Below are 16,474 nucleotides of genomic sequence, written 5' to 3' on the forward strand. Positions count from 1 at the left end.
ATTGCCTTCCAAGAACCACAACCATTTTACTTCTTGCTAAGTTTGACAGCAAATAATTAAGCCACACCCTTGTGTCAGTTTCTGTAGCTAATACTTCACTCACCTGAGGCCAAGTTCTTTGAGTAGCAGACGTTTTTGATATGTATCACACTAGTGAGTGGCACAGTGGTTAGCACTGCTGCCTCATTGTGCCAGAGACCCGGCTTCAATTCCCACCTCAGGCAACTGTGTGGGGAGTTTGCACATTCTCCCAGTGTCTGCGTGGGTTTCCTCCAGGTGCTCCGGTTTCCTCCCACAGTCCAAAAATGTGCAGGTTAGGTGGATTGGCCATGCTAAATTGCCCGTAATGTTAGGTGAAGGGGTAAACGTAGGGGAATGGGTCTGGGTGGGTTACTCTTTGGAGGGTCGGTGTGGACTTGTTGAGCCGAAGGGCCTGTTTCCACACTGTAGATAATCTAATCGTGTCCAGGAACTCCCACATTCTGCAACATTAAAATCAAAATTGCACAAGTGATTATTATTAATTCAATAATACATTCATTACTGAATTTAGGGTTCTTCTCACAATTAGTTACTATTCCAATTTAAACCTTAGTAATAGACTTTACTACAGAAGAAGAAAGCACTACTCTTTGGCATGCAAGTAGTTGTGTTTTGTTTCACTTGGTGACCGACACTGCAGTCTCCCATGCAGTGCACACATTCTATGCCCTTGCTAACTTCAGTTCTTCTTAAAAGTGTTATTGATTTGGAGAGTTGGTGCAGACATAATGCATAGCCCAGCCTCCTCTTACACTAACAATTCCAGTAATTCAATATGAATTATCAGCCATGGGAGAGCAGTGTAAAACTCAGCAGAAATTTCCTTGCCCATGTTTGACAAACAGTTATGACTACATTGGCTTTAGAGTCAATGTTGACTATTTCCTCCAGACTATGCACCACTATGCCAACATGTCAGCTAGGTCTGTACTATCAGCACAACTGAACACATCCATGAATAGTAGTGATGGCATCTGCAACACTTTCTGTAGTGTATGATTCTGTATGTATGACTTAGTCGGGTAGTTTCTCAAAAGTACATTTCGCCAAAATATTAAGAAACACCTTTCAGGGTTGATTTGGGATTATGATGTCATTTCCAGTGCGGAGATAAATGGGTAGTCCATTTTATTCCTTTTTGACCTTTCTGTACCAGCTGTACAGCTGCCTTGACCATTTCACAGGACTATGAAAAGTTGACCATGTTGTCGGAGTGGTCAATATGGAATCATATGAAAGCTAGGCATGATAATGAGGTCAGATTTATTTCTGCAAGGGATAGGTGAGTTAGAAGATGGAATATTTTGGTTAGGCATCACAACCAAAATAGAGAGAGGTAAAGAAAGTCTAGATTAGAAGAGAGAATTAATAGCTGAAAAAGGTTAAAACAAAATTGCTTAAACCTCAAATAATTAAGATCTGAAAGAAAGAAATAGCATCCTTCTAAAAATTAATTTTCAGCAGACAGATCATTTGACAGCAATCTTTCTGCTCATTTCAGTTGAATCACACAGATTAATATCCATCTACAGTAAGCATGTCATTAAAGGGAGTAGTTATACTAGCAAGTGCATTATCAATGAATTTAGCTTGCATACATTAAGTACATGGCTTCACACAATTCAATGTATTTAAAAAAAGGGGAAATTCTAAGATGGATCCTGTCATTACACATCTTTTAAAGAGCAGAGCATTACAGTAGCAACTCTTGGTTTCCATATTTAACTGTGCAATCTCACACAGCCATTGATGCTACTGTGTAGTTTCCATGTAAATAATGGGGTGCACTGTTATTAATGAATCACCTTCATTATTTCTCCTACAAACTTCTGCCTAATATTTCACTTCACTGTGCTTCCATTCATTCCTAAGCTGTATTTCTTATTTGTAGGCTTGTTTTATAAACTTGAAAATTACATGTCATTGTTGTTTTGACAATAATGATGATACAATCAATGACAGAGGACTTCTGAAAAATATTCAACAAGCTAATCCAAAGTTATGAACTTTGGAGAAATACAGATTTAGTTTCCTAAATACCAGAATCACTGAGCTGTTGGACAGATATGAAATTTTAAATTGCAAAAGCTACTAAAATGTGTGCCTTTACTTCATTAGGAATGATTTATAAAAGGACCTTTTGTTAAAACTTGATAAAAAGTTTAGTTAGGCACATTGAGGGTACTGTATTCAGGAAAGATTTATGGTTCCCAGAGGGAATGCAGCATAGATTCACGATCTGTTTTGGTGCAAGAAACAAGTTATAATCCAAAGGTTATCCATTTGAAATATTGACCCGGTTTCTTTCTCTGCACTTCCACACACATCATTTACTGCCTCCTCTATATTGGGGAGACAGGCCGCCTACTTGTGGAACATTTCAGAGAACACCTCTGAGACACCCGGACCAACCAACCCAACCATCCTGTGGCTCAACACTTCAACTCCCCCTCCCACTCCACCAAGGACATGCAGGTCCTTGGACTCCTCCATCGCCAGACCACAGCAACACGATGGTTGGAGGAAGAGTGCTTCATCTTCCGGCTAGGAACCCTCCAACCACGAGGGATGAACTCAGATTTCTCCAGCTTCCTCATTTCCCCTCCTCCCACCATATATCAGTCCCAACCCTCGAACTCAGCACCGCCTTCCTAACCTGCAATCTTCTTCCTGACCTCCCTGCCCCACCCATCACCCTCACCTTAACCTCCTTCCACCTATCGCATTTCCAACGCCCCTCCCCCAAGTCCCTCCTCCCTACCTTTTATCTTAGCCTGCTGGACACACTTTTCTCATTCCTGAAAAAGGGCTCATGCCCGAAACATAGATTCTCCTGCTCCTTGGATGCTGTCTGACCTGCTGTGCTTTTCCAGCAACACATTTTCAGCTCGGATCTCCAGCATCTGCAGTCCTCACTTTCTCCTGTTTCTTTCTCCACATGCACTGCCAAACTTTTGTATTTTTCCAGCATTTTCAATTGTTATCTGAGACTTCCTGTATCTTCAGTACTTTATTGCCACAAAATTATACAAGACTAAAAAAAAATGTTAAATTATGAAAATCTACATAGCTAATCTTGTATTAGATTAAATACAAAAAAAAAACTTAAGGTGCGACCTACTTAAGATGTTTATAATGATTAAAGGATTTGGTGGGATAGAGAGGCATTATTTCCTTTGTTCGGAGCACCTAGAACAAGAGGACAGAATTTCACAATTGGAGCTAACCTATTTACAGGTCAAGAAAAACAAACTTCTTTACAAAAAAAAAAGTTAATAAAACCTAGAACTCAGTTCCATAAACGCAGTGATGCTTGGTCATCTGAAGACCAACATTGATAGATTTCTGGTAGGCAAGGATGAAAGGGTTTTTGCAATTATTTTGCAAGGCACAGACAGCATTTACTGCCCAGCCCTAGTTGCTCTTGAGAAGGTAGTGGTTTTTTTGAGCTACCTCTTTGAACCACTGTAGTCGGAGTGACGCAAGTACACTATAGTGTACTTGAACGCATATTCCCATATTGAAAACAAGCATGTAGCTTGTTATACAAATTGGGACGGGGTTGAATATGTTTTCATGTACACTGGTATTTAAGATGGTAAGAGGGATCTCATTGAAACATAAAATTGTCAGGGCGGGCCAGAGCAGATGCAGGGATGATGGTTCCCCCGACTGGGGGAGGGAAGGTGTTTACAACAAGTGGTCATCTCCTTAGGAAATGGGTAGACCATTTTCTTATGAGTTGAAAAGAAATTTCTTCAGAGGGTCATGATTCTGTAATTCACTACCAGATAAAGGTAGTGATGTCCAAGTCATTAAGTGGGCAACACAGTAGCTCAGTGGTTAGCACTTCTGCCTCACAGCATCAGGGACCTGGGTTCAATTCCAGCCTCAGGTGACTGTGTGGGGTTTACACATTCTCCCTGTGTCTGCATGGGTTTCCTCTGGGTGTTCTGGTTTCCTCCCACAGTCCAAACATGTGCAATGTAGGTGAATTAGTCATGCTAAATTGCCCATAGTGTTCAGGGACGTGTAAGCTAGGTACATTAGTCAGGGGTAAATATAGGGGAATGGGTCTGGGTGGGTTATTCTTCAGAGGGTCAGTGTGGACTTGTTGGGCTGAAGGGTCTATTTCTAAACGATTTAAAAAAGGAAGAAATAAGTGTATTCCTAGAAACTAAAGGCAAGGGATATGGATAGAGAGCAGAAGTGTGCCATTGAGATGGAGATTGAGATTGAGAAATCAGCTGTGATCATACTGAATGGCAGAGTAGATTCAGTGAGCTGAGTGGCCTATTTTCTAAAGTTTTGTACTCAAAGCGACTGTGAAGAAATGGGGAAAAAAAGTTACGATCATGCAAGGTCCCCTTCAAGCTACACAAGTGGTGGTGTTCCTTTAAACCCCAAAAGTAAGTGAATGGTGAAACAGACTCAAAATGGCTGAATGGTTGACTCTAAGATAGAGTTCATTATAACTATGTAAAGTGGATGATGTCTGATCGTATATACTGAATTAAATGCAAAATATAAAAGCAAAACTACTGAAAGTTGGAAATTAAAACAGAAAAAAAAGTGTTAGAAATATTCAGAATATCTGGCATCTGGAGTGAGAAGTAAAGTTAAAGTTTCAGGTCATGACATTTCATCAGGCAAAATGTGTACCTCACAATTGATCCTAAATTGTTTCCACTGACTTGTTCAAACTATATTAACAACATATTAACAATATTAACAATTATATTCACAGTTATATTAACAATAGGACTACGAAATTGTTATTAATACATATTAGACTATTATAGAAAAATATTAAAGTTATTCATAACCTGTTTTAATGAACCTAGCAGAATTTAAATCTAATAGACTGAGATATTTAAAACTAAGATGCTTCATGTTAATAACCTGTGATGGTTTCTACTTTCATTTCATTCTGATGCAGACCTCAAATCATTAATGTGCAAATCTGAACCGTGTGTTAGTCAGGTAAATTTCAGAGTTGTGAAAAACATTACACTCATGAAATTAATGTGTAGTCAGCAGGATTCATTTTAGCTACAGGATAAAGCTCAAGTCTTAATCTCTAAAACAGTTATGACAACCAGGAAAGAGAATTATAGAAAATAAATAATGTACTGTTTCTTTATTTCTAATCTAGAAGAGAAAACATGTTAATAAGGGATAAATAAACAAACATTTGCTAAAGGTAGGATATATGAAAGGTAAACTTTTGTTGCTTGATAGTTTTATAGTAACATTTAAGTGCAGTTAAATTCAAAAGAACTGAAGGAATTTGGCTACTAGAAAAATAAAATTTACATGATATCTAGTCAGTTTTTGAATAACAAAAGAAACACCTGACACATACATTATTTCATCTTCCGCATGTCCCTATCTGACTCAATGATGCAAAACTTCAGTGTAATAATTTGGGAAAATACTGTAAGAACTGCTCCAAGGCAGCAAGACTTTCACTTGGTTTTAGAATGTGTTTTATTTAACTACAAAAAAAAGAGAAATAGTTGGCCAAATAAATACCATGTTTCTAGGAAATCTGCTTAAATGAACAATTATTGTTCATGTATTCAGTATATGCATTCAGAAATTCCTGCATAACTTAGGATACATTATATATAAAAATTGCTCCCCTAGTGCTGTTTAAAATTCAGTTTATCACATCTAACATGTACTGAACAACTTTTATATGTGAAGCAATTCTTTTCAGAAAGAAATTCTTTCTATGCAAGACTCCAAACACAGCTTTCAAATTAAGCAGTAATTCACTTTCAATTAAAATTAGTTTACTATATTCATTGCTCACTATGTGGGCTCCTGTACTCTAGGGGAAATGGAACACAATCTAGGCAATCCCTTTGAAGAACATCTCCAATTTGCAAAACAAAAAATGACCTTGATCTTCCAGTTGGCTGTGACTTCAATACAACATAGTGTTCCTTGAATAACATGTCTGTCTCAGACCTGCTGCAGTGCTCCAGCGAGGCTCAGCACAAACTAGAAGAATAGCATCTCATTCTCCATTTGGGAACCTTGTAGCAGTCAGGACTGAATGTGGAGTTCAATCATTTTAGGACATGAACACCCATGTCAAACAAAAATAAAATTTCCTGGAAAAGCTCTGACAGCATCCATGGAGTGAAATCAGAGCTCGAGGGGAAGGGTCACTTGACCCAAAACATTTCTCTCCACAGATCAGATTTCTCTCCACAGATGCTGTCAGACCTGCTAAGCTTTTCCAACAGTTTTTGTTTCTAAATTTAGAGTATTGGCAGTTCTTGCAGTTTTTAAAACCTTCTTCCATATCCTATACCCACCTCCATACCCCATTCTTTGTCATAAAATGGGCTGCTTTCAGCACCGTCAATCCATTTTCCCCTATTTATGGTCCTCGATTCCTTTGTCTGCTTAACAGTCTGACACTCTCCGTCTGGGCTCTGTCTCCATCTCTTATTCACTCTTAACCCCTTCCCCAATCCACATCTATACCAACCTTTCCTTGCTTCAGCACAGATAGTAGCTATGTCACAGGATCTGAAACAATAACTCTGCTTTCTCCCTGCAAATGCTACCTGACCTGCTGAGTTTCTGTTTCTTTTTCAGATTTCCTGCATCCACAGAATCAGAGATTCTTGAACCAAAGCGGAAAAGTTCAAGCCGTGGCTGTAACCAGATCTTTTCATTTTTGATGCTGTTTAATTACTAAGTGCAGCCTAATGGCCAACAAGTTTCAAGATACTGAACCAACAACACAAACTGACAGGCAGCATTTCTCTAACAGGTAACCTGTGAATGATAGCCTGCAGAATAAGTAGTTTAAAGAGGAAAATTCTTTCACCGATCCACACTGGGAACTTTGTCCATTACAGACGATGTCATCATGGGAGCTAGTGTTGTTTTCTTTTCAGCTGCCGCAATTAACACAGACTCAAGGCTATTCAGAAAGACACTTACCTCTCAGATAAATTAACTACATTTTGCAACGCAATTATACCAACTTTATTGCAGGTCACAAGTTTTATACCATTTATTATGTTGCAAACCTTATTCAGTCGTCAGTATTTCATGGGGGGGGGGGGGGGGAGTTTAACGTTGTTTCATTTACGCTGGAGAATTAGTAGCTTTGTTGGCGATTGTATTAGTTTTTAAGTTGCTGGTTGGCGCTTTCCATCACTACTTGCTATCCGCTGACTGAAAGCTACTTTGTTTTATTTTGATTTGTTGCTCTTTACAAAAAAAAACATTTGAGCCAATCGAGAGCCGAGATGACCGAAGTGAGACGATACACAATGTAACAGATAATAAATGCGTATGACATTTTTGTTATTGGTATCTACTAGATAGATTACACGTAAAAGAAAAGTTATACCTTATGAATATGCAAGGTACAGATTCAACTACAGTACAGTGGCATGTTACTACAATATAAAAGCGTCTCTTGTCTGTGCTCTAGATTCTTGTAATAGTTGAAGGTCAAAGGTTCAGTTTCTTCACAATGATATGGTGAGGCTTCCACCACGTACACAGTAGCTTTGAAGCAAAACTCGCAGAAACCCGAGAATCAATAGATATTCTTGACTTTTCCCTGCAGTTACTGTGTACACAGATCAGCGGTAGAAGTTCCCATTTATCTTGCAGGTTCAAGCGTAAATACGGCACTCAACAATCTCAATACAAATAAGCTGAATGAACTTGCCTTTTCACAACTAGCAGCCGACTACTATCCTGGGCTTGACGTGACACAAAATTACTTCCCTAAATATTATATTTGTTCACTTTAAAAATTATCAATAAAATAATGCCCATTTAGTTTACAACCATCCAAAATGTCCTGTTTCTAACTCCACTTTATAAAGACCCACACTCACAGAAAGAAAACCCATCTAAAATTATGGAGATAAGTCCAGTCACTAATGACAGTAAGTGAGGATTACAAAAAAAAACGATACTGCTGTTGCTCAGCCACAATAAATGTTTCAGTTGTAATACAAGCTGCAATAAGAAATTAGGTGCCAATTCAAACATTAACATACTAACTGTACATGCAATAGACCCGCCTGCGAGTAAAACAGAACATACTCACCGACCAGAGAAAGGTTTTCACTCCGCCTGTATGTACCTTCTCCCTGTTTATGGCAGGTGTCAATGAGTCAGGCCACCCTATACCGTACTGTAATACCAACTTACTTCAGCTGTTCCCAGAAACTGAACCAGTTCCTTCCAGCTCCACGTCCCGAGCAGCCCCAGCTGTCAATCACCCACAGGAAGGCGGACCTTCACAGCACCTGCCCGCCCACCGTCAGCTCTCAATTTAAAGTGACAGCCCCCACCTTGGCCTGTCTCACTGCAGACCCATAGCTAGAAGCAACTGTAAACAGTCCCGTGTTTTGTTTAATTACTTGATATTGCAACTGTACAGAACCGAACTTCTTTTGTGACAATATGTATTTAAAAAGTTTTTTTAAATGAATAAAGTATATTTTTGAAATACAGAAAGATGTCAAACAGTCCCATTAATACTGAAGCTTCAGGGAATAAATCCTAAACATCAACTAATGCAATTAGCACATCTGAGAGGAGTGGAAAGTCTTAGAGGGAGCTTAGGATAATGAAGAAGGCGTTTGGTACGCTGGTCAGATCATTGAGTATAGGAGTTGGGAGGTCATGTTGTGGCTGTACAGGACGTTAGTGGAATATTATGCGCAATTCTCGTCTCCTATCGGAATGATATTGTGAGACTTGAAAGGGTTCAGAAAAGATGTGCAAGGATGTTGCCAGAGTTGGATGATTTGAGCTATAGGGAGAGGCTGAACAGGCTGGGGCTGTTTTCCCTGGAGCACGGAGGCTGAGGGGTGACCTTATAAAGGTTTATAAAATCATGAGGGACATGGATAGGGTAAATAGACAAAGTCTTTTCCCTGGGATCAGGGAGTCCAGAACTAGAGGGCATAGGTTTAGGGTGAGAGGGGAATGAGATAAAAGGGACCTAAGGGGCAATGTCTTCACATAGAGGGTGGTGTGTGTATGGAATGAGCTGCCAGAGGAAGTGGAGGAGGCAGGTAAAATTGCAACATTTAAAAGACACCTGGATGGGTATATGAATAGGAAGGGTTTGGAGGGATATGGACCTGGTGCTGGCAAATGGGATTAGATTAGGTTAGGTTACCTGGTCAGCATGGACAAATTGGACCAAGAGTTCTGTTTGCATGCTGTACTTCTCTATGACTCCATGACAGAAGCTGGGAGTCTTCCAAACACACAGTCCTTTCTGATGAATTATCATTGACTTGAATGGTTCACTCTCCACAGCTGCTGCCCAACCTGTTGAATATCTTCAGTTTGTTTTTCAAGTTTCTAGCCTCTGTGATGTTTTGTTTTTGGAGGTGTATTTGGACTGTTTCTCTTCAGACAGCCAGTTAAAAAGAATCTGGGAGAACTGTACACTGCTGTTGCAGATCGAGACCAAGAGGGCACTTAAACATGGAGGAATACTTCAAGAAGGGAGCCAGGAGAGCAGATTTTCTGATCAGAGGAGAGCCCACTTTGGATGGCTCAGTAGGGTCTTGGGAAGATTTCCCTGACCATGGTCATCCCTTTACACACTGAAATTACTGGCTCCATGCCAGACCCATGCTGTTCCGAGGCAACCTTCATAAAGTTGGTTGTCGACCCTTAACGAGTTCAACTTGCTGTCCAAAAACCTTCCCAGCAGTGAGACTGCATTGGAGAGCCCTCCCAAAGAAATTGAAGCTTGCCCTCCTGTTTCTTTTCAGAGAGTAATTACAGCACAGGAAGAGGCCATTTGAACTATCTATGCCAGCTGTTTTCAAGAACAATCCAGCTAGTCCAATTCACTCACATTTTCTCAGTCATCCTGCCATTGTTTTTTTTTCTCTTCAGGTACTTATTTTTTATACTGCATGTGATTGGAAGGTAATTAACCTTTTGAAAGTTACAATTGAAGCATCTTCTAACAGATTCTTAGGAATGCACTCCAGATCCCAATCACATGCAGTATCAAAAAATGTCTCTCCATTGTCAGTGGTTCATATTGTGTTCACTTTATATTGATGTTCAGTAGTTCTTGATGTTTATATCAACCAAACAGGCTCTCTCCACCTAACCCCTCATGATTTTCAACTCTTCTATCAAATTTGCTCTCAAACTCTCTCCTCCAATGAGTATAATCCCAGTCATTCCAAATTATTTCCATAACTGAAGTCTGGCTTCCATGCAACCACTTTAATAATTGGTTCTGGAGGTTACCATTGACCAGAAACTAAGCTGGGCCAGCCATACTGTGGCTCCACAAGGAAGTCAGAGACTTGGAATTCCATGACAAGTAACTCATCACCTGTCAAATGCTTGACCATAAGGCACAAATCAAGGTGGAATGCTTTCCACTTGTCTAAATTGGTGCAGCTCCAAAAGCACTCAAAACATTTGACACCATCCAAGACAAAACAGTCCAGTTAACTGGCATCTTAGCCATCACCTTTAATACTCTTCAACACACAGGGCTGAATTTGATCAAATATTGGCTAAGTTTCAATTGGTGAGTTGGGGGGAGTGGGATGTGGTGGGGAGTGGAAGGAGGCATATTTGTGCAGGGTTTCTGAGCACCAATACCATATCTTAATGTCAGCTGTGCACCAGGTCAAACTCTGGTAGCCAGGCAGTGTCCTTCACAGTGTATGTAATTGGAGTGAAAGGAAAAGTAAAAGCTTTGGAGGGTACATCAGGTTTTTTTTGCAAAATCAAGCACACATTCATAAATGCATTGCTATTTTACATCATTTCCTGTCTGATGTACTGACATTGTAACTATAATAGTCAACAAACATAGGCTACTAATATTTAGCACCATGTCATATTAGAATCCTGTCTAAGGGAGTATTACTCTTTCTCTAATGCCCAGCATTGCATAACATTTTCTCATTGTCCAGCGTGAGATCACCGCATGTTGGAAGGCCTTCAAATAGTTGAAAACATTCACCTTATTGAACAACAGCAAAAAAAAGAAAACAGTTCTATTTACTTCCGGGAACAGTCAGAAACCACTTGTCTTTTGAGCAGGGTGTGCACAGTCAATGAAGTTTCTTAGCAACACACCCACAGTGATGATGGCATCTGCTGTGACTGGATTCATTGATCATGTTTCAAAGAACCTGCATGGATGTTATTAGAAACATAACAGGTCCTTCATAGTGTGAGCAGTCAGCATTTGCATCACACAAAAATGACAATGAAAATGGCATGGAGGACAAAAAGTGAAACACCTCTTCTTGCGTTATTCTGATTAGTGCAGCACAAGGCATGCCATGCAAATACAGTAAGAGAATGTGGGTGCAGTAAGATTACTCACACTTTGTCCCCATCCTAAGCCCTCACATCTCCCACAGAAGACAGCATTACATATAAGAGGTTGCTGACAAATACTTCCAGTTGAGTGTGCGATAAAATCAGTTCCATGCTCCTTTGTGTAGCCTATCAGATCTTGTATTGTCTTTGTGAACTATGGCCTGCAAGTGACCATTTTAAGGTTGCTTCTGATTACTTCTGCTTCACAGAGATGACAATGATCAATCTGTAACAACTAATAACATGGTCAAGATTGTCTGTGACCAAGATGTGCATCCCACACAGTTGGACACTGATGGAGTCGAGGGTGTGGTGCTGGAAAAGCACAGCAGGTCAGACAGCATCCGAGAAACAGGAGAATCGATGTTTTGGGCATAAGCCCTTCATCAGGAATGAGCCAAATCAGGAATGTATACTAAAGGCAGGGTACTGTGATTACAGATGTCTTCAGCCTGTACTGTGAAAATTCTGGATTAACATAATTTCCCCATGAAGTGCCTGAAATCACTTAAAAGTAGAATTCATGTGCTCAGACACAAAAGAAACACACATACTCTGCCCACTCCAGGTATGGCCCCCAGCCATTTTCCATTTCTCTTATGCATTCTCAATTTGCATGAAGACAACGCATAGTTTAGACTATTTTAGCTTAGAACAGTTTAGCCATGTCAACCATCGTGCTGCAATGTACCCCCAGTGTAGTTGTGAACATTGAAGATGCTTCCCCCCTCCCACAGCTGGAAATGTCCTCCAAAGCTTATATGTTAAGTTGTCTTCCTTCACAATTATTGTCCCATTAGATTAGATTAGATTATTTACAGTGTGGAAACAGGCCCTTCGGCCCAACAAGTCCACACCGCCCCGCCGAAGCGCAACTCACCCATACCCCTACATTTACCCCTTACCTAACACTACGGGCAATTTAGCATGGCCAATTCACCTGACCTGCACATCTTTGGACTGTGGGAGGAAACCAGAGCACCCGGAGGAAACCCACGCAGACACGGAGAGAACGTGCAAACTCCACACAGTCAGTCGCCTGAGGCGGGAATTGAACCCGGGTCTCTGGCGCTGTGAGGCAGCAGTGCTAACCACTGTGCCACCGTGCCGCCCAATTATTGTCCCATTAGATTAGATTAGGTTAGATTAGGTTACTTACAGTGTGGAAACAGGCCCTTCGGCCCAACAAGTCCACACCGACCCTCCAAAGAGCAACCCATCCAGACCCAGCATTCCAACAAGTGCCTCCAATCCCCACAATTGACTTTCCCATCTTCCCAGCACGGTGGTAGGCCCTGAAAGCCACCTTTGAACTTTATTGAGTTGACTCAGGATTGACTACAATCTACCACTTCCCTGTCTCCCCCAAATTATTTTGAAGGACTGCCCTGTTTGTTGAATGATAAAACCCCAGCCTGATTTCTATGCAGATCTCCGACTAACTTACTGCAAATCCCAGGACTGGATGCACTGGAGCCGCAGGGCACCATGGCCAGTCCCCAAAGTGCAGTGATATGCAGCCCCCGATCTTGACTGTCCCAAATGGCTGACTGCTTGTGTCCAAGCTCCTGGACTGAGCTAATGCACTCCTCTTCACGGATTGTGGCAGGACTTCCTGACTGACAACAGTCCACCTTGACTTGACTTAAGACTACTCCCCTTAGTCTTGGAAACATGGCTATTTGGTTGGCTCACATGCATTTGTTTGCCATGTAAGCCAATGGCACATGCTGCAAGTCTGATATTGCTGTTGCACAGTGTCATACAGCAACATGTCCACTCCCTTGACTGATCACTACTGACAACAACAATGAGCTGCCTGGCTTTGGGTCTGCATTACACAGCAAGGAAACATAGATGTACTGTGAGCTTTTAAAGTGTGGATGAGGAAGTAAAGTGCAATAAGGCAAGGCAAGGCAGAATTGCTGTAGGTATCAAAATAGATGCAAAGTGGTTGATTGCTAATAGAGCAAGCAAAGAACCATGAGACGCATCCCAGTCCAAACCATGAGATGAGTGTTTGTTCCTATGCACAAAGTTTCAGGTAGCAATATTACAATGAAAACTGCATATCTGCTCCAAAGGGGTATGCCATTAAGATGTAGTGAGGGTGGTACATGTCCAATGCTAAATTTCATGGATGGGAGCTGCAGTTTCTGCTCATGGAATAAATGCTGAAATGTTGAGGACTGATGTCTGAAATAGAGACCTAGCAGACAAAGAACTGACCACCAGTTTATCTCACATTAGTTCTCTCTCCACAGACACTGCCAAACTTGGCGAATTTTTCAACGCATCCTGTTTTTATTTCAGATTCCCAACATTTACTGTATTTTGTTTTAATTCATCTTTGCTTTTGAACTCTCTATCTCTCTTTATTAAGTCCACAATCTCTCCCTAACAGCATTGTGGGTATACCTACACCAAATGGATGGTAGTGGTTCAAAAATGCAGCTCATCACTACCTTCTGAACTGCAGATAGGCAATAAATGTTGGCCCTGTAAACAATAGGTTCATCCTGTGAGTGAATGATTGTTTTATTAAAAAAAGCCTTCTTAACCACTTTCTCAACCTACTCTGCCACTTAAGACCTGTGTATATATCCCAGGTTCCTCTCCTTCTGTACACCATGTAGAAGAGTAGATATTTTCTAACCACATGTTCAGACATATTATGACACATCTCTGGAAGACTTGAATCCAGACTATCTGGCTCAGAGATAGGAACATTACCACTGTACCACAAGAGTATCCATCCCCTCCATCCCAACACTACCCTTTGTTTTATATTACGTATTCTCATTCTGTTTACCAAAGTGTATCAATTCACTTCTCTCTGTATCTTTATCTTCCAGGTACCCAACCATTCCACAAGCTCATTTATGAAGTCTATTACATCCTCTTCACAGTCACAATGCTTTCAGGTTTCATGTCATTAATTGAAATTTGGAAGCTGTGCCCTGTTTACCCACATTTGCATTATCAATATATACCAAGAAAAGCAATCCTAGCACAATACTGAGCTGTGGGGAAACCAGGATACGTAATCAAAATCCTTTTGAAAGTCAATGTTCCTCACAAAAGCCATAATCAACACATCACTATCACTGTTACTTCAACAAAAGCCATAATCAAGCTAATTGAACATGATTTATCTGGAATAATTACTTGCTAGCTTTCCCATAGTTAATCTACACTTGCCTTAGCAACTATTCATGTTGAAAATTGCTTCAAAAACTTCATCTTCACTGATATTAGCTAACTGAACAATAACTGCTGGCTTTATTTTCCCACCATTTTTTGAACGAAGGTTTGACACTTTCATCTCTCTCATATTCTGGCAACATCCCTGTGACTGAGGAAGATTGTCGTTAGTGCCTCTTCAATTCCCTCATTTATTTCCCTCAGCATCTTTGGATGCATCTGACCTAGTTCTCATGACTTACAAACTTTAATTAAAGCCAGTCTTTTAAACTAGTCCTTTTTATCAATTCTTAGTTGCAAAGTGTGGCACTGGAAAAGCACAGCAGGTCATGCAGCTTTCAAAGAGCAGGTGAATTGAAGTTTCGACATAAGCCCTTCCTGATGAAGGGCTTATGTCCAAACCGATGATTCTCCCGCTCCTCAGTTGCTGCCTGACCTGCTGTACTTTTCGACTCTAATCTCCAGCATCTGTGGTCCTTACTTTCTCCTTTGTCAATTTTTAGCCAATTTGGTGTTGTAACCATCACATCTTTCATTTTGACTTTGGCAACATCTTCTTCCTTGGTAAAAGACAAGTGCAATTTATTCACTCTTGAACCTGCTCACTGCCTTCTTGCAGTCTTTTGTACCTACTCAACCATACTCTTAGCTTTTACTATTTATACGCTTATAAAAGACTTTTGACATCTTTTTTACATCATCAAGGGTGCTCTGACTTTGCTTGCTGTACATCTTCCCTACATAGGAATGTAGTTCATTTGTACCCAAACCATAAGCTATACAAATGTAGCCCATTGTTCTGTTACAACTTATTTTGCTGATCTTTGATTTACTCAGATCAGATCTGTTCACACCCCACCAAAATAAGCTCTTCTTCAACAAAGCATTTTTACTGTAAATAGCTCTTTATGATTTTCCATATCTATTTAAACAGGATAGTATGATCATTGTTCCTAAATATTTCCTCACAAATACTTGGTTCACACAGTCCCAGAATCAGATCCAGCTATGCCTCCTTTCTCATTGAGCTAATACTATACTGATCAAAAAACTTTTCTGGTGGAAAAATCAGTCTTTGACTTCAGTTAAAGCTTTTACCTTCTTATCTTATTCAAAGGGCACGTGATGCGGGACTGGGTAGAAGTGAGGGGATGATGAAGTGACACTCCTGACTTATAATAGGTTGCCTTAGAAAGGCTCTAGGCAAGTGGGGAAAGTTGCTTGTATTTTAATGTGAATCCACAACTAAGAAAACTATAGCACAAGAATTTTCACAAATTTCTCATGAATTCCTACTCTAGTTGCTTGGGAGAAATAGTATGAAGCAACATTTTACCTGTTTGTGCTATTCACTGGAAATTCCATTGATACTCTGTCAAAGGAATTTCCAGGTGGCAAGATTTAATCATGAACTTGTTCTGCCTGATAACTTGGACTTTACACGTTTCTAAAGATAAACCATAAAGGATCTAACCAGAACTGCCACAGAAGATGTAGATGACAGCCTCTGATTTAGATAAATGAACTTTACAGAAATGTACAAAATAACGTTTAAAATTTTAAAATTTTGCTGTTACATTTTGCTATTTTCTGTTACATTGTGTGACATCTCTGCAGCACATTTTTTTTTCTGCATTGAGTGGCGTAACTAATGTGTGTAACTGTACCAAGGACAGTTGCATTATGATTTTGACTCTTGCTGAAAATACAGAAGCAATTGGAATGAGCATTCAAGGGCATGCTATAAATTCCCCTTGTCCTAACCCATGACCCTCGCACAGTCTTGTCAAAATCAATATTGCAATTTATTAATTTGAGGATTGCTGAATATGAGCAGATCTAAGCAAAACATTTT

General features: G+C 40.2%; 1 protein-coding gene across 4 annotated transcripts in view; it reads right to left on the bottom strand.

The window, feature by feature from the left end:
* Window positions 1-8,283, bottom strand: part of LOC140480311 (WAS/WASL-interacting protein family member 3-like) — a 102,502-nt gene extending 94,219 nt beyond the window's left edge. The window contains exons 1-2 of one of the 4 annotated variants that reach the window (XM_072575029.1): window positions 8,138-8,268; window positions 104-482 (exon numbers count right to left, since the gene is read on the bottom strand). The gene's annotated coding sequence lies outside the window, so the exon portion shown is untranslated. Of the gene's footprint in view, window positions 1-103; window positions 483-8,137 lie in introns of all 4 variants that reach the window. The other 3 variants (XM_072575026.1, XM_072575027.1, XM_072575028.1) reach the window with 3 other exon arrangements.
* Between the last annotated feature and the right edge of the window lie 8,191 nt (window positions 8,284-16,474).

The sequence above is a fragment of the Chiloscyllium punctatum genome, chromosome 8, assembly GCF_047496795.1.
Source record: "Chiloscyllium punctatum isolate Juve2018m chromosome 8, sChiPun1.3, whole genome shotgun sequence".
NCBI lineage: Eukaryota > Metazoa > Chordata > Chondrichthyes > Orectolobiformes > Hemiscylliidae > Chiloscyllium > Chiloscyllium punctatum.